This window comes from Neofelis nebulosa, chromosome 10 (assembly GCF_028018385.1).
Source record: "Neofelis nebulosa isolate mNeoNeb1 chromosome 10, mNeoNeb1.pri, whole genome shotgun sequence".
In the NCBI taxonomy this organism is placed as follows: domain Eukaryota; kingdom Metazoa; phylum Chordata; class Mammalia; order Carnivora; family Felidae; genus Neofelis; species Neofelis nebulosa.
Genome location: NC_080791.1, coordinates 102,892,755 through 102,918,786, shown reverse-complemented (window position 1 = coordinate 102,918,786; position 26,032 = coordinate 102,892,755).

The following is a 26,032-nucleotide window of genomic DNA, read 5'->3' as shown; positions in this document are numbered from 1 at the left end:
TAGGAGTCAGAGAAGTTTCCCAAAGAGCAGTTAGGCTGAAGCTAGGGCTAGACTGATAACAAAGAGATTTTTCAGGCTGACAAAGGGATCGGGGAGAAGTCCATGCGTCCTGAATTGTAATGGAATCATATATTTTTTTAAAGGCTGCAAGTGATTCACACTGGTGTGGAGGCTCCCTGGAGGCAATGGAGATCCAGGCAAATTCCCTCTTTCTGTCCAGCATCTTTAATACACAACTTCTGCTATGGATTAAATTGTGTCCCCCCCCCCCCCCCACCAAATTGACACGTTGAAGCCTTAACCCCTAACACCTCAGAACATGACTGTATTTGGAGACAGGGCCTTTAAAAGATGACTGAACTGGGGCGCCTGGGTGGCTCAGTCGGATAAGTGTCCAACCCTTGATTTCAGCACAGGTCATGATCTTGCGGTTCATGAGTTCAAGCCCCATGTTTCAGGCTCTGCGTTGACAGTGCAGGGCCTGCTTGGGATTCTCTCTCTCCCTCTCTCTCTCTCTGTCCCCCACCCTCACTCATGCTCTCTCTCTCTCAAAATAAATACAAACATTAAAAAAAATATAAAGTATTGCCTTCATATCACAGTTTTTCCTGCTAGGAAAGAAAACTGACTGTATTCACCTCTCTGGTAAACACGAGAAGAGAAAACAGGGACCTACAAGTGACATGTTTCGAGTCAGAGAGCCAGTGCCTAGGACAATGCCTGGCTTGGTCAGTACTCTTTGAATGCATGAAGATAATGTTTATCTTTTGGATGTGAAAACTGTGCAGAGGGATGGAATATGAGCTCCCCGTCCCCACCAAAATCGTACATCCAGGCAGAAAGAATGAAACCTACCTTTGTCGTCCATGTAAGGTATTTGAGTAGCCCTTGAAGGCATTGGAGTATGCAACCCTTGGCCCGTGGGGGATATTCTCAACTCCTTAGTGTTGCCTTACAAGCCTGTCCCAACCTAACTTTCGAGGGAACACTCACCCCACAGGTCCCACCAAACACCTGCCCAGCAGCCACAACTCATGACCTGGGCTGGCCAGAACCAGTTGTGCATGTTCACATTGCTCTTCCTTTGCTCATGGCTTTCCCCACGCCTGGAATATGCGATCTAACCTTCTATCAGCCTGCCTGACAAATCCCTCCAGCTGTCATTCTAGTCCCAGCCTAAACGTAATCTCTTCTGGGAAACTTCTCTGACTCCTACAGAGAGAATTTCTCATTCCTTCCTCTGCGCTGTGGTTTGCCTTTCTTAAAGAAAAAAACAGTGCTGAGTGGGAAAAAAAGAAACATTTACTTTCAAGCAGGAAGCTCCAGTCCAGCACAGTCTAGGAAAATGGGGAAGAAGAAAGGGTGGTTTTCTAAAGCCAGGAGACCATGGTAGAAAACACGTTTTCTCCCCCGTGAGACATGAGTGCCTGGAGTGCATTGTTTTTGGTTTGGGTTTTTTTTAATCTTATGTCCCCATTGAACAGCCCCTGACCTGGTATTGGATACAGAGAGAATGTTAGATTCCTTTTTTTTTTAAGTTTATTTCTTTATTTTGAGAGGGAGAGAGAGCAGGAGTGGGATAGGGGCAGAGAGAGAGGGAGAGAGAATTCTGAGTGGGCTCCGTGCTGTCAGTGCAGAGACAGTGTGGGGCTCAAACCCACAAACCGTGAGATCATGACCTGAGCAGAAATCGAGAGTCGGACGCTTAACCAACTGAACCACCAAGGGGCCCCAAGATTCTTTTTTTTTTAAGTTTGTTTCTTTGTTTGTTTTCATAATCTCTATACGTATCATGGGGTTCGAACTCACCATCCTAAACCTTGCATGCTTTACCGACTGAGTCAGCCAGGTGCCCTTGCCTTTTTTTTTTTTTTTTTAAAGTTTATTTATGAGAATGTTACATTTTTTGTTAATTGCCTGGCTTACACGGGTAATACAGCAAAGTGCCCAGCAAGGCACCTGACATGTAATAGAAGCTCAGAGACTGAATAATGGGCAGGAACCTTTCTCCCTAGAACCGGAGGGGATGCCTCCAAAGTCACAGAGCTGCATCTTTCCCATGAGGAGCTGATACCCCTCACTTCTGAAGCTCCAAGCTGCACCTGTGGACCATGTTGCCACACAGACAGCCGTCTGGAAGCATCCAGGAGTCCTAGAAATGGGCCTTACCTACCGCGCATGGGGAGTGGGGCAGGGGCAGTTCACAGTCTCATTTAATCGTAGATTTTTATTGTTGCCTTCCTGTTGTGGAGAAGGTCACAGGGTTGGAAAACCGTCCTGAGAGTTGTCCTGAGAGCCTGGGGGCTCTGGAGCACAGGCTCCCTCCATAGCTCTGGATATGGGTAACCCTGTCATCACTCTGACCCCCAGTGCTGTTCCTTTGAAGCCTGTGCTCTCACTGAGCCCTCTTTAAAGCCATTTATAATCATTTTAAGTGTGCAGGCTTTGTGTCTCCAGCTAGACTGTGCACTCCCTAAGGGCAGGGAGTGGGGAGCTCAAGGAAATCTGGGTGGAAAGTTACAGAATTAACCCCCAGCACGCTCCCCCTGCACACCTGGAGACCCAGTTTCCCTCAAGAAATCTGGGGGCAGCTCAGTTTTTATTCCCTCTGAGAAAACCCTATCAGCTTCCTCCTCAGGGACGGCTGCCCAACAATTGTGGTAGAGTTGGTCTGACCAGGAACTTCTAATGAGCTCCAGGACAGCTACGGAGGGCCCCGGGGACGGGAAAAAGACAGGCAAGGCAGGGGACAAGTAGGCAAGTAACGCCTACTTGGCAGACTGGATAGACCAGTCTGCTTTCTAGAGCTTTCTCCCAGAGGGCTTGTCTCCAGCTGGGAGTGATCTCCACCTGGGGCTCCGGGAGGGTGAGTCCCACCTCTGAAGGAGAACTCCTTCTGTCTCCACCAGGATGAGTTCAGACAGGCTCAGGAGTTCAGTGGGGGGGGGGGGGGGGGGGGGGGGGGAGACCATGAGTCACTGATGATCTAGAAAGAGCCAGGGAATGGAAGAGGGTGGAACAGGTTCCTCTGCTGTGTCAGCGTCCACACCCTCCTGCCTGACCCCTGTCCAAGGATGTTCAGAGTCCTTCCTAGGTGCAGGCCAAGATCTCTCAGCCTTGACACTATTAACATTTGGGGCTGGATAATTCTTTGTGGGGGAGGGGGCGGCTTGTGCCCATACCGTAGAATGTTTGTCAGCATTCTTGACCTCCCCCTGAGATGCCAGAAGCACACCACCCCCTACGCCCCGCTGTGCCGACCAAATACACCTCCAGACACTGCCACGCATCCGCTGGGGGTCAGGAGGGGGAGTCAGCCCGGTGGAGACCCTGGCCTCATCAGGATTGCCAGCTCCCTTCCCTTCCTCACGAAGAACACAGGGACAGGGATTTCCACCTTCCTTCTGTCCTCTCCTGCACCTGCCTCTCCTAGCAGCTCATGGAGATTATCCTTCAGGCCATAATCACATCAGGGCTTTACTGCTCCTTTTTTCAGAGCAGCGGGCAAGAAGCAGTAAGTACTGCTCACGGAGAAGGAATCAAGTTCCCGGAGTTAGTTCCTTTGTAAAAAATGTAAAGTGTCAGAAGGAAAACCACACGCCCAAAATGGCGTCCCCTAGGCCAAGTCACCAAACCAGGGTTTACTACCTGACCTAACTGTAGTTTCAACCTCCCCGATAAATAGAAGTCTTAATGGGTCAGTCAGGAATTTTCTGGTCAGCACAAATGAGCTGATAATGGGTCACAAGGGCCCTCTCCATTCCCCAAGGGAAGATGAGGTCATCTGCATGATAAGAGCCCCTGCCTTTCCCTCTGAAGGAAGGTGACCTGGCCTGAAACAATCCTTTCTTTTCCTAATAACTTCCTTGTCCTACACTCCTTCCTATTAAAAAAACAAAAACAACCTTCCATTTTGGGGCACCTGGGTGGTTCAGTTGGTTGAGCGTCTGACTCTTGATCTCGGGCTCAAGTCAGAATCTCAAGGTTTGTGGGTTTGAGCCCCGCACCGGGCTCTGTATTGACAGTGTGGAGCCTGCTTGGGATTCTCTCTCTCTCCCTCCCTCTCTCTCTCTGCCCCTCCTCCACTTGTGCAAGCCTGTGAGCGCCCGAACACGCATTCTCTCTCTCTCTCTCTCTCTCTCTCAAAATAAATGAATAAACTTAAAAAAAAATTTTTTAACCCTTCTATTTTGTACATCTCCTCAGAGCTCCCCTCTGCTTCCGAGATGAGCTGCCCCCCCCATTCACAAATCACTTAATTAAGCCAATTAGAGTAAATTAGACATTTACTCAGTTGGAATTTTTTTTAAGTTTATTATTTTTTTAAATGTAATCTCTGTACCCAGTGCAGCACTCGAACTCACACCCCCAGAAATCAAGATTCGCAAGTTCCTCCCACTGACCCACCCAGGCACCCGCCCCCCCGCCCCAGTGAGGCCTGCTTTGAAATGAACAGGGGCGCCTAGGTGGGCTCAGTCAGTTAAGCGTCCAACTTCAGCTCAGGTCATGATCTCACGGTTCATGGGTTCTGGCCCCATGTTGGGCTCTGTGCTGATAGCTCGGAGCCTGGAACCTGCCTCGGATTCTGTGTCTCCCTCTGTCTCTGCCCCTCCCCTGCTCATGCTCTATCTCTCTCTGTGTCTCTCAAAAATAAATTAAAAATAAATAAATACATACATACATACATAAATAAACAAAATTAAAAAAAAAAAGAGTTGATCGCTCAACTGACTGAGCCACCCAAGAGCCCCTTTTTTTCTTCTAAACCCAAGTTATAGGGGCACCAGCGTGGCTCGGTCGGTTAAGGGTCCAACTTGATTTCGGCTTAGGTCATGATCTCACGATTCCTGGGATCAAGCCCCAGTCCAGCTCTTGGCTGATAGTGTGGAGCCTGCTTGGGATTCTCTCTGCCCCTCCCCGGCTTGCATTCTCTCTCTCTCAACAGAAATAAATGAACGTTAAAGAATAAACAAACAAACACACACACACATACACACACACAGTCTATAGGTCCAGAAGCAAAGAGGATCCTACGGAAATTCAGCCTTGTCTTGCCTGGCATCTGTCTCAGGAAGGGCTATTACTGTTTTCTCAGGCAATGCCAAATGGATCCCCAGAGACCAGAGATGGACACGCCCACTGTGAGGTGGGGAGATGCCCCTGCCACTGGGGGTAGGGAGACCTCTTCCACTGCCCATCAGGATTTAGGGTTCAATGTTCCCAGCTTCACCACCATCTTCCCACACGTCCCCAACACACTTGTTTAAATTCCGCTTTTTTCCCAGTCAGTGCCCTCGCTTGAAGCCTTCACTTGCTTGGTAAACCAGCCAGTCACACGATGAGATCCTGCGTCTGATTTTTCAGCAGTTTTGGTCCTGGGGTTGCAACCGATAAGGGGCTGCCTTGGAGAACACATGGAAGCTTTTAGGTCATTTCTGCGGCTTGAGCTGGGAATTCAAACACTTGAGCTCATTCTTTTATTCTGCCACCTGGTCCGGAGGCCCTCGGAGCAACCAACCAGTGTCACTCCATTTCTTGATTTTCCAAAATGCTCAAAAGTATCATATACAGAGTTACTTAGTTCCTTGCTTCTCACACGTGGTTGATTTGGAGTAACCAACACAGATCTTTCGTGCATCTCTGTAAACAGTTGCCACATGGACCAGCAGGGCTCTGTTTCCTTCTAGTATCTTTAAATCTGATCAGATTAGAGCCAATTCCAGAAACTCCGGAACCAATTCAGGAAATTCATCCTTAACGTTCTGTTCCTCTGGAACCACTATTCATACCAAAATCGGTATTCTTCAAGGTTCTCCAGAGGAACAAAACCGATAAGATCCGCACCCACCCTCTCTCTCAATCTGTGTGGTGTGTGTGTGTGTGTGTGTGTGTGTGTGTAGACACCACATCCTCCAAGAAGAAGATATCTGTAACTCAGGGAACAAAATAGCCCTGCTCCATCCAAAACAATGCCCCCTCCCTTGGCGGGTAAACAAAGCAGCTTCCAGGTTGTCTCTGGCCCTTTTCACAGGTTGGACCTCAGACATTGCACGCCACACCCTGCGTCAGGAAGAAAGTTGTAAACCTTCAGGCTGTAAATTAGTCTAACCCCACCCTATGCGTAGATTTTCCCGAGTCAGATGCGTCCACCCAGGCTTTATACGCCCTGCTCTTTTCCCTGCAGCTCAATTTGCTCACCACTTGCCTCACTCAAGACTTCAGATCTGCAAGGCCCTGTGGCCCCCAACTTGTGGGCCATCATCTATTCACTAACCTTTCACCCGGATCTGCTTCCTGGAAGACAGATAAGGTGCTCGGTTACACTGCTCACCTCTCGCCGATCCATACATCCCCAAGCCTTGTGGAAAAATTCCTTGTCAAGGCACCAGGCCTAGAATTCCGACCCTGGATGGAGACTTATAGTCTCTCTTTATGGGTGGGGTCTTCCCCATTCTTTCTGCCCAGATGTGCATCTAGGAATCAACTCTTCTTGGCTCAAAGACCCTGCAGCAGCTTGGATGGAAAAAGAAATGTTGAGACCGCTGGGTGGCTCATCAGTTAAACATCTGACTCTTGATATCGGCTCAGGTCATGATTTTGATGTTCATGAGATCGAGGCTCGGGTGGGCCCCAAGCATGGAGCCTACTTGGGATTCTCTCTCTCTCTCTCTCTCTGCCCCTCCCCAACTGTGCATGTGCTCTCTCTCTTTCTCTCTCTCAAAATCAATAAATAAACTTGGAAGGAAGGAAGGAAGGAAGGAAGGAAGGAAGGAAGGAAGGAAGGGGAAAAGGAAGAAATGCTGAGGCCAGGACCATCTAAGGGGAAGAAATTCCAAAATTTTCCAAATTTTTTCTCAGTGGAAATGTTCCCAGATAATCATTCAGCAGCTTTAAAACAAAAAAGCAAACAAAAAGAAAACTTTATCCCCCTAGTGCATAAAACTTGGCATATAGTAAGATCTCTATACCTACATGTATGAATTTGTTATAGGTGGCAAACACAGCCCAGACCCTGGGCAGAAGGGGTGTCTGAGAGGTCTCCATGTTTGAAGTTCAGGAAGGGGTGACCCCTTATTTGCTGTTTTCCAATGTCCTAACCCTTTATCTATAGGAACCTGGGCAACAGCCAGATTCATGACTCCTAAGGTCAGTTCCAACATTCTGCCTTGCCAAGTGTGTAGTCCAAACTCCCTTCCCAACATGGCCGTTAAATCCCCAGGCCTCAACTATGAAGATCCTTATCCAGTCTCCTTCCCCTTGGAACCATTGTTCAAGTTCCACTCACTATTCTGGCTTTTAGAAGACTCTTCAGTTCTGGCTCTTCGGGATTTCCTTTCCTTACATCTGAGCCCAGTCATAGCTTTTGAATGATTTTGTGATTTTTTTCCCCCTACATTTCTGTACATGAGATGGGAAGGAGTTCCTGTTTCCACTGCGAAAGTAACCACATGAGGTCCAAGATGGAGTTGCTCATGCCAAGCCCATGGCAGCAAACCAAAACTTGGTTAAGTTCTATGCTCGGCTCTGCCAGAAAAAGTAAGCCAAGGTCATCCAATCAACACTTGTCTGCTCAACACAAATTACCTGACCCACCTCCCTGACTTCCTTTTTCTCCATTTACAGAAAGTAACCCTGCTTTGACCAGGTAGCAAGTGCTCAGTACAGCTTCCTTGTTCCTGCTCACTTTGGTCTATGAACATCCTCGCCTTGTACAGCTCCTCGGTGCTCCTTTCTATCTGCCAGAGGGGATGATGCCCGATTCATGCATCGCCAAATAAAAGTTTACTAGATCAGTAAATTATTTGTGAAACATTTTCTTTTAACACCACTAAGTCACCCGCAGTGACTAAAAGTACTGGGCTGATGCACATCTGGTCCTCTGAATTCTCTGTTCCCTTCCCTGAGTCCCCGTGTCCTTCAAGGTTTAGTCTGAAGAGCACAGCCTGGCATGCAAGGCCCCTCATAATCTGGCTCTGGTTGATTCTGGCTTCTTGGCAAGGCCGTCCTCACACCCTTTACTCAACATCACTAAAACATTTGCTGTCAGCACGGTCTCCCACACGTCCCCCATTTACATATGTCACCTCTCTGCCCAGAACATTCTCCTCCTCGCTCTCACTCACCCTTTGTAATTCACCCCAGATGTCATTCTCCACACAAGGCTTCCAGGAAGTCTACCCTACAAGCTTGAGTCAACCCCCACTTCTGCTCCCGTGCTCTCTCAGTCTGCCCAAACCTCTCCTCACTGCATATTGTATGTATTTACATTAAAGAATTTTTTTGGTTTGTTTTCTCAGGGAACACTCACCTCACCCACCAGGTTCAGGTTAGGTCTCCAGCTACCATTTTGTGCTACAAGACCCTGCCCTGGGGTCCCTGGGGGACTCAGTCAGTTAAGCATCTGACTCTTGATTTGGGCTCAGGTCATGATCTCACGGTTCGTGAGTTCCAGCATCGGGATCTGTGCTGACAGCCTGGAGCCCGCTAGGGATTCTCTGTCTCCCTCCCCTCCTCTGTCCCTCCCCCGCTCCAAAACAAATAAATAAACTTGAAAAAAGTTACAAGACCCTGCCCAGAAGCAAGTTCCTCGCTTGCCCAGACTCTTCCAAGGCTCAGGGAAGTTCATAGCTAGGTGTTCACGAGGTCAGATGCTTTCTGTAAAATTGTAAAAGGAAGTAATTTTAGCTACAATTGGTTAAAACCGGTGTATCTTTCCACCGCAGGTCCACCCTTCCCCTGCCCCGTCACACGTTCTCCCTTGCAGCTTTAGGGTGGCTGCAGACAATAGGAGATCCAGCTAAGGGGTAGTTGAGGCGGGAATATACTTGGGCTTACTACATTTATCTATGACTTGTAAATAGTTTCATCTTACTCAAGTTCCGGTAGTCAACCAAGTGGAAAATGACTTCCAGGAGTCACCATCACCCATCTTAACAACTCACCCAGCATCATGCATGAACGTACAGAGTCAGGATTCACATCACTGCATTCACGTAGCCTACAGCACCCAGATGCATGTGTGTTTGACAGGGACAGAGCCAGAAGATATCTATGGAACCCTCTCCCAGCCATCAGAGCTATTATGAATATCATGCGATTTTTAAAAATTTTGTAATGTTTTGGTATCTGTCAGCTTTAGAACACATTTAATTCCTTGTGATTTATTTTCTCAGTCACTCCCAGTAATCATTTTTTGGGGGATGTAAACTTATGTTCTTTTCCTTAATGAGCCTCCCCACAATGATATAATCTGCAAGCCCCACAAAACTTGGATTTGTCCCTAGACCTATCCTCTGCCACCATCGACACAGATTAGACTCTACATTCTCTCAGAAATTTGGAATTAGGATTTCTGTGTTACTGGAACTGTAATGTATAAACTCAGGAGCTACGGGGTTACCAGGCTTCTCTCCATGGATGAAGTACTAGAGAAAGCCAATAGGCAGGGTAGCCAGAGGCAGATCATTCTGTGTACTTTCTAGACTCTGGTTTCTGCCTTCTCCCTTCCTGTGGGGTCTGTTTCAGTTAATTATTGCTGAATAACAAATTACCCCAAAAGTTAGCAGCTTAAAACAACAAACATTCGTTATCTCACTATTTCTGCAGGCCAGGAATTTGAGAGCAGCTGAGCGGAATGATTCTCAGTGTCTTTCATGAGGTTGTAGAAAAGATGTCAGCCAGAACCCTGGTGCCCTGTTGGTGGGAATGTGAACTGCTTCAGCCACCGTGGAAAACAGTATAGAGGTGCCTCAAAAAAATCCAAATTAGAACGACCTTCTGAGCCAGCAATCCTACTTCTAGGCATTTATCCAAAGGAAATGAAATCAGGATCTCAAAGAGATATCTGTATTCCCATGTTCACTGCAGTGTTATTCATAATAGCCAAAATGTGGAAACAATTTGAATATTGTCATTAGGTGAATGGCTAAAGAAAATGTGATATAGATGATTGATAGATAGATAGATGATAGATAGACAGATAGAGATAGGTATACACACACACACACACACACACACACACACAATGGAATATTATTCAGCCTTTTCAAAAAAAGAAAATCCTGCCATTTGCCCCAACATGGATGAACCTGGAGGGCATTATGCTAAATAAATAAAATGAGGCAGACACAGAAAGACAAATACATGATTTCACTTACATGTGCAATCTAAAAAAAGCCAGACTCCTAGAGGCAGAGTAGAGTGGTGGTTACCAAGGGCTGGGCAGACGGGGAGATGGGAGATGTTGGTCAAGGAGCACCAACTTTCGGTTATGCAAGAAGACCAAGTTCTGGAGATCTAAGATACAGCGTGGTGACTGTAGTTAATACTGTCTTGTATCCTTGAAATTTGCTATGAGGGTAAATCCTAAGTGCTCTCACCATACCCACAAAAGAAATGCTAACTATGTGAAGTGATGATTATGTTAATTAGCCTGATTGTGATGATGATCTCACAATGGATCTGTATGTCAAATCATCAAGGGGTACCCCTTAAATATACACAATCTTTACTTGTTGATTATACCTCAATCAAGGTGGGGAAGTAGGGAGGGGAGAGGGTGGAAAGATGTCAGAGAAAGCCACAGTCATCTCAAGGTCGTCTGGGGCTGGCAGGTGTGCTTTCAAGGTGGTTCATTCACAGAGCTGTTAGCCAGAGGCCTGAGTTCCCGGCCATGTGAACCTTATTGTAGGTCTTCTGGAGTGTCCTCAAAACATGGCAGCTGGGTTCCCCCAGGGTGAGTGATCCAAGAGAGGGATAGCAAGGAGAAAGCCATGTGGTCTTTTATGATTGCTATGGCTTGAATTGTGTCCTCCCCCAAATTTACATATTGAAGTCCTAACCCCCAGGACCTCAGAAAGTGCCCCTAACTGGAGGCAGGATCTTTATAGAGATAATCACATTAAAAATGAGGTCAAATTAATGGTATGGAATCTTAATTTGTAAGTGAATGAATATTGAAATCATACATTCTGCTTGTTCTGTGGCAGGGCAGGAGGGGGAGACTCTGGGCACAGAGACAGATATGCATAAAGAAAATACTACATGACAATGAAGACAGACAGCCGTGAACCCAAAAGTTTACCAGCAAAGACACATGGAACAGCTTCTCCCTCCCAGCCCTCCGAAGGAAACAAGACCACTGATACAGTAACCTCAGACCTCTAACCTCCAGAACTGAGACAATACACTTCTGTCGCTTAAGCCCCCCAGCTTGTGGCAGTTTGTTACAGCAGCTCTGAGGAGTCACCCGTCATTTCTTGGCAGTCCATTTGTCAGGAATGAGTCACCAGTCCAGCGCATGCTCCAGGGGAGGGGAATGAAGCCTCACCTCTTGAAAGGAATACTCTCAGAGAGTATGGAGATATTTTTAAATCACTGCCAAGGCCATGAGATACCTCTATAACCAACCGTATGGGAAATTCTTCTCTTTTGTCTAAATGGACTCAAGTTGGGTTCCTCCGTGCTGCATTCAAATGTCCTTGTTGAGAATTTATTTATGTGTCTCTCTGTTATAATAAGGTCTGGAGGATAAATTGTGAAACTCTGCCTCCCAGAAACCTAGTCTAGGGCTGGAAATATGTGTTCTAAAAACTGATTAATCTGTTAATTATGTCAAAAAATAACATCACGCTGGTGTAGCCCTTGGGACTTCAAATAGCATTTTCCCAATAGATGCTCACTCTCAGAAACCTGTGGTGCAGATCAAGTAAGAGGGTGACTGTGAAGTTTCCAAAAGCATCAAGTGTTATTATTTTTCATGTAGGTGATTCATTCAGTAGATAACTAACAGATATTTGGCTTTTACACCCTTACGTAAGTGTTAGAAATGGGGTGATGAAGAAGAAAGTCCCTACTCTCAAGGAATATACAGTCTTGCATTAAAATCCTTGTCAGACTCAGGTCATGATCTCATGGTTCGTGGGTTTAAGCCCTGCGTCGGGCTCTGTGCTGACAGCTTGGAGCCTGGAGCCTGCTTCGGATTCTGTGTCTCCCTCTCTCTCTGCCCCTCCCCTGCTCTTGCTCTCTCTCTCTCTCTCTCTCTCTCTGTCCCAACCAAAAGTAAATAAACATTAAATTTTTTTTTTTAAATCCTTGTCAGACTATGTATCCCAACCATCTCTGGATGGCTCTGTCTATAACCATCAGCCTCTCCAACTTGGGCCTTTCTTACTAAGCATCTCCCTTTTCCAGGCACTGGATGGTTAACTGAGACCAGGATGCCCTGTCTTTGGGAAGTGGCTGTTCTAGGAGGAAGCAGATGGTCAGAGAAACCCAGGTATCTGAAGTTTAATTTTAATGATCTGTGAATACGTTTTTCCCTTGCATGCTGCAGGGGATCTGGGCCAAAGACTGAGTGGGTGAAAAGGAATAGAGAAATGAAAAGCTAAAAATGACAAACAAGGGAAGCAATGATACATTCTCACTTGAGAAATAACTGAGAAGAGACTGCAGGGAGTTGGTGTGGGTGTATGCAAATATATGTAAATGTGACATCCACACCAGCTCAAATTCTTATAGTCCTTTTATTTTATATACTTGAGTGTTGGTCACTGGGACTATTCCCCTGGACCTCCTATGTGAAATGATTGACTGCTAATCTCACTTACCTCACTATCTATTTGATCAGGGATGAAGCATTTTTCCACTCTGGCCCTTAGTAACTTCTTTTATGCAACAGAGTTGGATACATGGTCTTTACGGTTTCTTCCAGTTCTTACATATGTTGTTAGCACAGAGAGCAATCGTTTCCTTTGCCCCTCAGTATTTCCAAGGAAGCTACCCCAAGATTTGAGCACTCCTAGAAAACCTAAATCGTGTTGAAGATATAAAAAGGGGTAGGGAGGGGAAAGGAGTTGGAAGAGAAAGAATTAACCATAGAGGAAAGGACAAGAGAATGTAGAAAAAAAATAGAGAGGTACCTGGCAAAAAACTTGTAGAGAACACCTCACAACTGCATGGGACCCACAGAAATGCAGAGCCATAGGTCATCTGTTCCTTTCCAACAGGAGTACCTACCACAATGCTGGTATACATTAGATTCTCAAATTTTTAAAATCATTGAACTGAGCCAAACTGGAATTCTATTCCATTGAACACATTGTCTCTATAGCTAGGAAAGTCCCCAGTAACAGAGATGTCTGAGAAGAGGTATGATGTCCACCTGGTGAAGATATTGAAAAGGTGAATCGTGCACCAGCCAGTGAATTTCGGAGTGACCCCTGAGTCTCTTCAAACTCAGTGACTCTACATTTCTGTGATAGTTTGAGATTAGATTGAATTCCATGAAACTCTAAAATTTTTGGCTTAGGTACACCTCAGTCTGTGTCTGTAAATCCTGTTGTAGCCTACTCTGCCCCAACTCCATCCAGTTCCTCCCATGCCCAATCCCCAAGTATCCTTCGGGGACTATTCAGGGGGGGAAATAACAACCTATCAGATTCTCTGGTCCTGCACCCTTCCTGAGATGCTATTAGCCAACTTTCAGTCATTTTTTGTGCCTTTCACCCCCCCGCAAAGTCATTTCCTTCTATTACTCAATCAATAAATATTTATTGAGCACCATTTTGTATCCTGCCAGGGAGTCTGGAACTATATGGAACAGAGAACATGCAAACAAACACTTTGGTCCTTGCCCTGTGATGCCTATCACTTGGCTGGAGAGACAAAACTGCTACATGTTTTGGCAATTTTCAAAATGAACTTAAGTTTATAACCAAGGATTAAGTGGGATACCCGAGGTAAAAATGCTGTAGGATTTCAAAAGAAAGGAATATTGCTTTCCGTTAGGTTGATCTGGAAGAAAGCAAGTTTACATTGGACATTCAAATATGGGAAAGATAAATCTTGACTGGGGAAGGAAGAAGGCTATCATGAGCTTAAAGAACAAGAAGACAGGAGCCAGAGTAGGGTGTTACACACAACAGCCTGCCTGGATGGAGCACAGGGGCAGTCTATGCTGATGACGTGGGAGATAAAGCTGAGGGTTTAGCACAGAATAAGAGGCAGCTATAACCATGTTTCTGAAAGCTGTCATCCTCAGTATCTCCAGTCTTTGAGGCTGAGATCCAGCCACGTTAACACCGGGGGCTATTTATGACTGAAGGAGAAAGTGTTGAGTAGTCATCAGCCCTCAAAGACTCATTCCAGCTACTTCCCACACTCAGCACCATCCTAGGAATGAAGCATGTGTTGGCAGCAGTAAGCCTTATTTGCAGGAAGGTCAGCAGTCAGCCAGCTGGAAAAGAAGACAAGGTGGGATGTGGAGCCTTGAGTGAGAATGGTAGATGTAGGTGGAAGGTTGAGGTGACAGACTGTGAGAAAGGTGGAGAAGAGGAGGCGTACCTGAGATACGACGGTTGAAAAGCAGAGACGCGTTCAGACACAGTTAATTGCAACTTGCTGGCTGCGTCAAGGAGCCATTTCAGCACCCTTGTGACTGGACAGCACTCCCCCCCACCCCCACCCCAGGCTCTTCCCATTGGCTACTCAAAAGTAGATGTGTTAACTTGTTTCAATTCTACCTCAGATTCACCTTTTTCTTTTTCATTCCAATCACCATTTACCAATCCTCTGAGAGCTGTTTCATGGATCTCTGAGACCTCCTTAGAGATGCCTGTATTTAGCACACACACAGACACACACACACTCCTCCAAATCTATTCTACTAGGATGGAATCAGTTTACTCTTTCTGTCTTTGTTTCTAGGAAGACAAAGTTATATTCAGCAATTAGTGAATCTAAATTGTCATCCATGGTCAATATAAACTACATTAACTGGAAGTTACTATGTACCAGGGACTACATTAATCTATATCTTATATGTACTGTATCTCATTTGGTTCTCTCGGCATTCCTTGGGAGACAAGGATTTTCAACTCCACTTTTACAGAGGAGGAACCTGGGAATCACAGACACTTGGATGTAATTTATCCAAGACTACGTCACTAATAAATATCAGAACCAGGATTTAAACCTGATTAAAGGGCTTCCCAAGCCCATGTTAGTGTGGACTATTGGATTTTAGGTAAAACACAAGTTAACAAATTTATCTTAGTAGTTACATTTTTCTTCTAATATGCATTAAAAATACAATGGTCTCATTAAATCCATGGCTTTTAGGTATATTTTTTCTTAAGGTAGGGCTGGATTTCGTTCATTCTTAAGTGAGTTGTCTTTTTAAATATTAACTAAATATTACAAGTAGCATGTAAAGTTAGCAAAAATCATGACGGACTTTTAGCAAATATGGTGCTAGGCTTGACTTTTTATGTTACTGAGTTACAGTTCTGAAAACTCACCCAATCCCTAATCTTAGAAATGTCACTGTAGCATACAATTTCTTCATAAAGTGCATAGTCAACAAAGGCACACTGAGTGCAAATGTTGGGACTCAGCTAAATTACTCACTAGGAAAGTGGATCCCTCCAAACACCAGCAGGACAGTGCAGGTGGTTTGAATTCATATCTCAGCAAAATGGCAAGTTTTATCTCTGATGAATCCTTAAGGCCCTGAAACTGCACATGTTAGTTTGCTAAGTTTCTAGAGTCCTCTGTATTTATCTCCTATCACGTATCCATTTCTTTTTTTTTATTTTTTAACGTTTATTCATTTTTGAGAGAGACAGAGAGTGCGAGTGAGGAAGGGGCAGAGAGAGAAGGAGACACAGAATCCAAAGCAGCTTCAGGCTCTGAGCTGTCAGCACAGAGCCCAATGCGGGGCTCAAACCCACAAACCGTGAGATTATGCCCTGAGCCAAAGTCAGATGCTTAGCCAACTGAGCCACCCAGGGGACCCTCAGGTATCCATTTCTGTTTCCCTTAGGTATCTAAGACAAAGGAACCATCTATGGTTCCTGGCACATGTTGGTATTCAATTGATATTTATTAAATGAATTAATAAATAAGTGAATGCCTACATGCATGCATGAATGACTGAACAGTAGGCATTCACATGTAAGTAGGTTTTGAACATGTAATAAAGACAGAAAGTGGAATAAGAGAAAGTTCCCATTTGTCGTTCTTAGAGAAAGCAGTTTAAATATAGATATCAAATCCATCCAGGTCACATTTTTTGGCTCAGCTAATATCAGCAGATTAAAGAGTCACTCCTGTCTCCCCTACCAATCTAAGCCCAGTGTTGCAGACCCAACATTCATACTTACTCCTTCTCCCCTCCCTGCTTCAAAACTATAGAGGCTTAATAAGCCAAATACTCTTTTTCTCAGTCACCTTTGTGATTAGAGGTAACCCTGTGATCCACTTCTGGCCAATGAGCTTCCAGGAAACATTAGCTAGCTGGCCTCTGGGCAAGATATTTATTTGTTCACTGATTTTTTAGAAATCAACCACCAAATTTATTATTAAGGAATAAATATCCTCATCACCTAAGGTATCTTGCTTGAGTCTTTTGTTATTTATAGCTGTACAAATGTAATATATTCATCTAATAATGCTACTTAATTCAGCAGATTTTATTTTTAAGCCTCTATTAAAAACAAAGTCCTATTGTCTCCTCACCTTCTACTAAATTCACCATCCCCTCACATGTCCTTACCCTTTCTGCTATCTTACACTGTTGGGAAATATCAGTCTTCCTCTCCTGCACTTTACATTTTATGTGTCTATACAAAACCATCTGCTTGATTAATTCTATTCCAAAATATAAAAGGAAGGCAATTAGAGTTTATCCATGCTGTGCAAACATTGTCTCATGTGAATCTCTACAATCATGCTTTGATAAATTTTTTAATGTTTATTTTACTTTGAGAGAAAGAGGGAGCGAGAGAGTGTGCAGGCGTGAGTGGGAGAGGGGCAGAGAGAGTGAGAATCCCAAGTGGGATCCACACTGTCAGCACAGAGCCCAACGCAGGACTCGAACTCATGAGCTGTGAGATCATGACCTGAGCCAAAATCAGAGTCAGATGCTTAACCAACTGAGCCACCAGGCACTGACAATCATGCTTTAGAATAAGCACTTTAGGGGCACTTGGGTGGCTTAGTTGGTTAAGCATCTGGCTCTTGGTTTCCACTCAGGTCATGATCTCACAGTTTGTGGGTTCAAGCCCCGCAGGGAGCTCTGCACTGACAGTGCAGAACCTGCTTGGGACTCTCTCTCCCTCTCTCTCTCTCCCCCCCACTTGCATTTTCTCCCTTTCTCAAAATAAATAAATAAACTAAAAAATAGAGAATAAGCACTTGACTCCCATTTTGCAAAGGGAAAAGCTCAGGTTAGTTGACTTAACTAAGGCCATAATGATTGTTAAAGCCATATTGTCTTAATTTGTTTAATTGCAAAAGCTCTGCTCTTTCTACTTTGTTCTCTCCCACCTACTCACACCTCCATGTAAATTGGTTTCTATCAGCTTATGCTATTTGAACAATCTACTCAATCCACATAAGCACCTCGGTTTCTATATTTGTAGTTGTATCATTTACAGCCAGCTCTTGGTTATCAGTATCCATGGGGAGAGAGCAGTTGCACAGACATTCCAAACATAACTCATTTTTGTCTCAGAAACCTGCAAGATACTTTGTTTTCATAACAGGCTTTCCTTCTAATTTTTGTTTATCTCAGGCTAACACTAAGATAAATTTGAACTTTCTAAATACTCACTTTCTAATACTCACCTGAGGGCAGGGTGAAAAAGCCCAGGCTGAGAAGGGTAACCACCTGGTGGGATTAGAAATGACACCTGGTTGGAAAGTAATGCCTAACTGGGTGACAGAAAGTCAGCCCTAGAACCATATCCTCTGGCTCTGTATTAGTCTACGAGGAATGCCATCACAAAATGCCACAGACCGAGGGGTTTAAACAACAACAATTTATTTTTTCTTACAGTTGTGGAGGCTGGATGTCTAAGATCAAGGTGTCATTGGGGTTGGTTTCTGGCTCGACCTCTCTTCTTGGCTTGTAGACAGCCACCTTCTCGCTGTGTCCTTATATGGCTTCTTCCCTCTATGCACAAGAAGAGAGAGAGAGATCTCTGGTGTCTCTTTCTCTTTACAAGAACACCAGTCCTATCAGCCTTATGACTTCATTTAACCTTAATTACTTCTCCAAAGACACTGTCTCCAACTACCGTCACATTGGGGGCGACAGCTTCAATATATGATTTGGGGTGGGGCACACAATTCAGTCCATACAGATCCTGGACTTCGAAATTAACACAAGTCATGGGGGCCCGGGTGGTTCAGGTGGTTAAGCATCTGACTCTTGATTTTGGCTCAGGTCATGAGGCTGGGGCTCACGGACTCAAGCCCTGTGTTGGGCTCAGCGCCGACAGCTCAAAGCCTGCTTGGGATTCTTTCTCTCCTCTCTCTGTCCCTCCACTGTTCACTCTCTCTCTCTCTCTCTCTGAAAAAAAAATTTAAAAAAACATTTAAAAAATCTTAAAAAAGAAGAAATTAGTGCAAGTCAGAAGAAGATGTGGATGATAGAAGCCATGAGGGAGAAGAAGAGGAAGAAACAAGTAACAGCTACACATACTGAGCATCTTCTCTGTGGCCCAGGAGGTGTTTTCACAAAAAATATATTTTTAGCTCTCACAGCAAGCTTGGAAGTCAAGTGTTATTACCATTCCATCACCTTTTTTTATTATTATTGTGAAATACACATAACATAAAATGTACCATTTCAACCATTTTTAAGTGCCTCATTCAGTGGCATTGAGTACATTCAGAATTTTGGGCAACCAGCACCACTGTCCGTTTCCAGAACCGCTTCATCATCCCCAATAGAAACTCCATATTCACGAAGAAGTAGCTCTCACTCCCTCCTCCCACAAGCCCATGGCAATCTCTGTTCTCTATATTTACCTCTCCTAGGTAACTCATAGAAGTGGGATCACACAGTCCTTGTCTTTTTGTTTTTGCCCGGCTTAGCACAAAGTTTTCGAGGTTCGTTCACGTCATATCGTGTATCGGAATTCCACTCATCATTCTGGCTGAATAATATTCCAGTGTGCGCATAGGCCACATTTTACTTATCCATTCATCTGTTGGTGGATGTCTGGGTCGTTTCCATCTTGTTGTTACTGTGAATAAGACTGCTAGGAATATTGGATACAAGCTTCTGTTTGAGTCCCTGCATTATGGGATGAATTATGTCCCCCTCCAAACCCACATTACAATCCTAACCTCCAGTACTTCAGAGTGTGACTATATTTAGAGAAATGGTTGTTGAAGAGGTAATTAAGGGCACGTAGGTAGCTCAGTCATTTAAGTGTCCTCCTCTTAATTTTGGCTCAGGTCATGATCTCATAGTTCATGAGTTCAAGCCCTGCATTGAGCTCTGTGCTGACAATGTGGAGCCTGCTTAGGATCCTCTCCCTCTCTCTCTGCCCCTTCCTCATTCATGTCCTCTCGAGAAGAAAGAAGAAAGAAAGAAAGAAAGAAAGAAAGAAAGAAAGAAAGAAAGAAAGAAAGAAAAAAGAAAGAAAGAAAGAAAAAAAGAAAGTCCTGGTAAGAAGAGATTAAGAGACAGACACCCACAACAAAGGCCATGAGAAGACACAGGGAGCAGCCAAGGAGAGAGGCTTTGGAAGAATCCAACCTGCCAACGCCTTGATCTTACACTCCCAGCCTCCGGAACTGGGAGAAAACAAATTTCTGTTGGTTAAGCCACACAGTCTGTAGTCATTTGTGTGGCAGCCCAAGCAAACTCAGACACCTGCTTCCAAGTCATGACGGTGGACTTGGTATAACCAGGGCAATTCTATGTGTGACTGTTTGAGGAACCACCAGACTGTTGGTTACCTACAGTGCTGTCACCTGTAACACATCCCATTCCTACCAGCGATGCACCCAGGTTCCACGTTCCCACATCCTCACCAACGCTTGTTATTTCCAGGGGTCTTTTTCTAGTAGTTGTCCTAATGCATGTGAAGGCGGTCCCTCTTCTTTCGGATGGATGGTCAGATAAGTTGTTTCTCCCTATTCAGACTCGGGCCCTTCAGATACAAATCCCTGCTGTCTCTGTCTTTGCATCTCTGTTACTCTCTGTCTCTCTTTGAAAAAAGGGGAAGAGTCTCCTGCCTTCTGTGAGCTACATTTGGGCCTATCTTGGAGTTGGTTAGAAGCTGTGGTAAGATCATGGAAGGACCCATCTTCTCCTGCAGAAATTTCGTTTTGGGGTAAGTAACTTAGAAAGACCCTCACACACACGCACAAAGAGACATATCCAAAAATATTCAGGGCCCGCTGTAATAATGAAACTCTGGAAATGACGTCTGTGCTCGCCAATGCAGGGAACAGGTAAATTAACTGCTGTATAGTAATATGTTGAAACAATAAACAGTACTTGTAGTCAAAATGAATGAACTATAACTATATACCATCCTGGAGAGTTCTCCAAAATATGACATTGAAGGTAAAACAGCAAATTGCAAAAGAGTATATAGCATGACACCAGACAGCCTGGGACTGGATCAGAGTTCTGCCACTCGCTAGCTCTATGACCTTAGGGAATTTATTGCACTCTTGTGCTTCAGTTTCCTCATCTGTAAAATAAGAATAATGATAGGACCTAATATTGCTTTTGAGGGACAAAGGACTCAGTACATGTAAAACCCTTAAGACAGTGCTTGGCCCAAATTAATCTTAACAAATAGCTACTATTATTATTTATAGATTCATATCTTTGGGACCATATAGAAATACATATTTGCTAAGGAGAATTATCCAAAACTTGAAAATAATGGGGGAAAGTGAATGGCATGTCCTTTCAATGTTCGAGTGGGGCGTTGTTTAACAGGCCCACCCAAGGATTTATTCAGGAAAATGTACCTGCTTTGACCCATGCTTACTGCTGATTAAAAGTTCCAGACTAAGTGAAGTGACATGTTAGCTTATAGATTGTTGTCCAGTAGAAATGCAAGCAATATCTGTTTTGCAGAAAAAAACAACCCCAAGGTCATAGTTTATTGCCTAATGAGACAAGAGTCACTGGAGAATCTAACTTAGCAATCTTCTTTTAACGCCTTTTCAACCAGTTTTCTTCTATTAATTGTGTTAAGCTTATTGCCTATAAACTCCCACCCCCTCAAATGCTCTTTGTACTGACCTTAATATCTTACCGTTTTTCTCATTGATAAGTTGAAGAAAGTCTTTTTTTTTTAACGTTTATTTATTTTCAAGAGAGATTGAGAGCATGAGCAGGGAAGTGCAGAGAGGGAGGGAGACAGAGGATCTGAAGCAGGCTCTGTGCTAACAGCAGACAGCCCGATGTTGGGGTTCGAACTCACAAACCATGAGATCATGACCTGAGCCGAAGTTGGATGCTTAACCGACTGAGCCGTCCAGGCATCCCAAGTTGAATAAAGTCTTTGATATGTGTGTCTATTTGTAAGAGTCACAGTTTTACTTTTTTTAAAATATTTTATTTTTTATTTTGGGGGAGGGGCAGAGAGAGAAAGAGGGAGAGAGAATCTCAAGCAGGTTCCATGCTCAGAGCAGAGCCTGACATTGGGCTCTATCCCATGACCCTGGGATCAAGACCTGAGCCAAAATCAAGAGTCAGATGTTCAACTGACTTAGCCAACCAAGTGTCCCAATTTTTTTTGAAAATTATGCTTTCATAAGCTATAAAGACCACAAGCCAAATTTATGATGATGGTTGTCTCTAGGGAGGGAGGGGCATGGGACTGTGGTAGAATACTTGGGGATTTCAATGTTCCTTGATGTGTTATTTCTGAAATTAAAAAAAAAAAAAAAGGGAGGGTGCCTGGGTGGCTCAGTTGGTTAAGGATCTGACTTTGGCTCAGGTCGTGATCTCATGGTTCATGAGTTCAAGCCCCACTTCACGTGAGCATGAGCCCCACTTTCCTCTCTCTGTGTCTCCTTCTCTCTCTCTCTCTCTTTTTCTCCCTCTCTCTCTCTCTCCTTCTACCCCTTCTGGGATTCTCTCTCTCAATCTCTCTCTCTCTCTCTCTCTCTGCCCCTCGATTACTTGAGCCCTCTCTCTCAGAAAGCATATACAGAAAAACATGTACATTTACTAAGTCAAAGTGGTGGACATATGGGTGTTTTTTATACTGATCTCTGTTTCCAATTTGTTAAAAAAAAAAAAATCCCAAAAAGTGAAGCAGTAAAGTACTGAAGTATAGTGTTGGGGAAAGATAGAAAGTTCTATGCACTCATTAATCCCAAATTATTGACAGGGCACAAATTAAGAGGACAAAGGTGTTGTGTTTTGTAGACTGGGACCCAGAAGACACCGGCTAAATTCTTGAGTCTAGAACTAATCAGCTGCATGACCCTGGGTTCCTTTCTTGGAACATCATTTTTGTTTCCCTTAAGATAAATAAACACTGAAGGGGGGCCTGGCTGGCTCAGTGCGTAGAGCGTGCAACTCTTGGTCTCTGGATTGTGAGTTCAAGCCCCATGCTGAGTGTAGACATCACTTAGAAATAAAATCTTAAAAAAAAAAAAAAGATAAACACTGAAAAATTATGGGGTGTACCACTCCACATATAAATTTTAAGGTGTAAATTCAGTATAAGGAATTGCAAGAAAATTTTGATTTTTCTGTGATGCTTCAATATCTTTTAAAATTATTATGAAGCAGTTCAAATAGATACAAAGAAAATAGTATGATAAATTAACGCTCATGTGCTGATGGCCCAGCTTCGACGATGATCAACCTACAGCCAATTCCTGCTTCATTTACCCCGAAAATGCTCCTCCCACCCAGACTTTTTTTACCTTTTGTTTTTGACATGATTTCATATATTTTATGTTTATAATATATTTAATATGCTTCTAAAAGTTGCAAGAATAATACTGGAAGTCTATATATCCTTTACCCAGAGATGTCCCTTGTTCACATTTCTGTGTATATATATGTGTATGTACACATAGAATATTCATATATATATGAAATTTTTTCCAAACCAATTATCCATAAACGCTTCAGTGAGTACTTTCTAAGAATAGGTCATTCTCAGGGTGTCTGGCTGGCTCAGTCAGGAGAGCATATAACTCTTAACCTTGGGGTCATGAGTTTGAGCCCCGTGTTGGGTGTAGCGATTACTTAAAACCATAAAATAAATATAAATTAACTGATTAATTAAATAAAATCTAGGGTTCACCTGGGGGGCTCAGTACGTTGAGCATCAGACTCTTGATTTCGGCTCAGGTCACGATCTTATGGCCATGGGATCAAGCTCCAAGTTGGCTCCCTGTGCTGAGCGTGGAGCCGGCTTGGAATTTTTTCTCTCCCTCTCTCTCTGCCCCTCCCCTGCTCACACTCTCTCAGTATAAATAAATAAACATTAAAAAAATAAGTAAGTAAATAAAATCTTTAAAAAGAAAAAACTACGTCTTTCTCTCCCATCGTCAGTATGGTTATCGAAACTGGGACATTTTACAGTGATACGGTACGATTATCTAATACACAGTTCATATCAGATCTCACCAGTTGTCTCCAAAATGCCCTTATTTATATTTTCCCCTCTGTGCCCACCCAGGTTATGTTAAAGCAAATCCCAATTTCTTATCATTTCCCGGTGCTTTTTTTTAAATGTCCAAATGTGTTCTTTCTCTATTGTTGTGCCTCTACTTTGCTGGTGCCCTGAGCACGCTCCCGGTCCTGACGCAGACGCTGCTGAGCCATCACACCTCGGCTGAGGGCCTCCGGGCTACAAGCTCGGTAATTCTCTCCACCTAGAACAGTGGGGGATTCACACACCTGTAAGCACATCCCACCAGTAGCCTCAGCTGGGCTCAGCGGGAGGAAGTCTCTGGAGAGCCAGCCAGCTGACAGTGGGGAGGGAGGGAGCCGCCCCTCTCCACCCTCAAAGCAGTGGGGGCGGCAGGGCGGGGGCGGGAAGGGGAGGGAAGGAGGGACAAAGCAACAGCTGGGAGATGCTCACTGTGCTCTTGGTTCATGGTTAACAATCCCCTGGGCTCCTCCTTATGCCCATCGGCATTTCCTATGCTGAGAAGTTAGCTTCCTTTCTGACAATAGAATTTTTTAAACCGCTAATATAAATAAATTACCTATTCTGTTAACAAGGCCCCCAGTGCCTCCGTAGATGATTCCCTGGCTGCCCAAACCAAGAGCTTCATAGACAGGGTCAAGCCTCAGACTTCCTGCCCTATGTGTCCCCATCTCCCCTTCAGAACCCCTGCTGCTGGGACACAGAAATAACAAGAAAAGGCACTTAGCCCCAGCCGCAGACTCTATGGAGCTCAGTGCCACCAACTCATTTGACCAGGATTAGGGCCCAGCCAAGAAGAGCCCCTGGGTAAACTGGGTAAGCTGTCCCCCAGTTCTCTGCCCGCTCCCAAGGGGCAAGATGACTTTTTTTCATCCAGACTTCAGAATCCCGGGAGGAGATAGGGAGTCTTTCTGCTGGTTAAGAATGAACGGTAAGTGCCAACTCCTCCAGGAGACCCTAGTCTCCCTCTGCCTCAAGACTGGAGCAAGTGACCACTGTCTCTAGGGGTCAGCTCTTCTTCCTCCAGGCCTGAACTTTGCAGGACCCCTGAAGAGGATATGGGGGTGGGTCTGTTTCCAGCACCTCCCCAGGGCTCTGAGCCTCAGCAGTCACCCGGGAGCACAAGGGGTTCGATCAAGCTGTATAAACCGTGGCGGAACCAGGATGCAGGAAACTGGTTTGTTAGGTTTATTAGGAACCAGTCCTAATAAACTGGGTGCCCCATCACCTGGTCTGGATGTGTGGCCGCCCCAGAAACAGCTCTAGGGAGGGCAAGCTGAAAGACCCAGGCTGGAGCGAAAGTCAGTCCCACACTGTCCCCTCTGTGGCTGGGCTGAGACGATCTGGAGGTGTATCAGGTTGAGGAGCCTCGTCTGCTAAGGTTGGTATTTGTCTCTTAGAAATTCTACCTAGTTCCACTAGAGCTGATTCAGAAAGCTGAGGTTGCCTGTTAACTTCTCCTTGCTCTCGCTCCAAATCTGCACCTACCCCATCCCCACTCTGCCAGCCTTTGAGTATTCCTGAGATCCCGCTGCGCTCAGGGGTCCTAGTGATCTCTTCCAGCTCCCCATCCATTGGGTGTTTATAACCTAACCTGCAGTGGAGCGGACCTTTGTGTACACCAGGTGCCTGCCTGTTGCCAGAAGTGGGTTGAGTGGATCGGCTTACACTGTCTTCCCGTCTCAGAAACGAAGGAAACCGAGGCTCAAAAAGGTTGAGTAACTCAACCAGGATTCCTGACCCTGTCCAATGCATCTTTTGCCTGGTAAATATTTACCGATGAGTTGAATTCCCGCTTCCAGGCTCTTTCTTGTGCTTCCCCGGCTCCTGCACGGAGCGCCCCCTTCCTCACTCAAGGCCCAGCCCCGCACTCCTGTTTCTGAAGCCTTCCTGCACGACTCCAGTGGGTTTTACTGCAGAGAGGACACCACCCGACTTCACTCTTGTTTCATGGGAACGAGTTAGTCATTAGTCTCCCGCAGCAAGACTGTAGGCTCATCCATGGCCAAAGCCACGTCTGACACTATTTGAACGGGAGTTGTTCAAATGGCTTAATTGTGTAATTGCTTAAATCCGTTGGAATTGTAATTGTTCAAATACTTATGGATAACGGTGGTTGCTCAAATATTTGCTGTTCACCTGATAGAAAACTTAGAACAGCCTCTGCTTTCAGAAGTCATAATGTGATAGGAAAGCAAAACAGCCCAGAAGGAGGAAAGAAAGACAGCGACACTGATAAAGCCCTGTGAAATGATTCTAAATACATCTGTGTGCGTGAGAGCCGACTGCCAATACCAACCGCACCCAACGAGAGAATTCAGTTGGGTAAGGGAAGTCTGACAGGCAGGGCTGAGGGATGGCTTTGCAGGATTTACAGAGGACGCCTGGAGGTATGTTGCAAACTGGGAACCTCAGGGTACATCTGTGAGGCTGTTGGTGGAAGTCACCACAGTGGAGAATTGGTGGTGGGTGTGCCCCTGAAGGAATCGAATGGCCATCTGGAAGGTGGGATGGTGGGAAGGGAGGAGCAAAGGATTAGGGGGGAACGCAGCCTGGAGCAGGGGAATACTGTGGGAAGGGGGGACTTGGGGGAA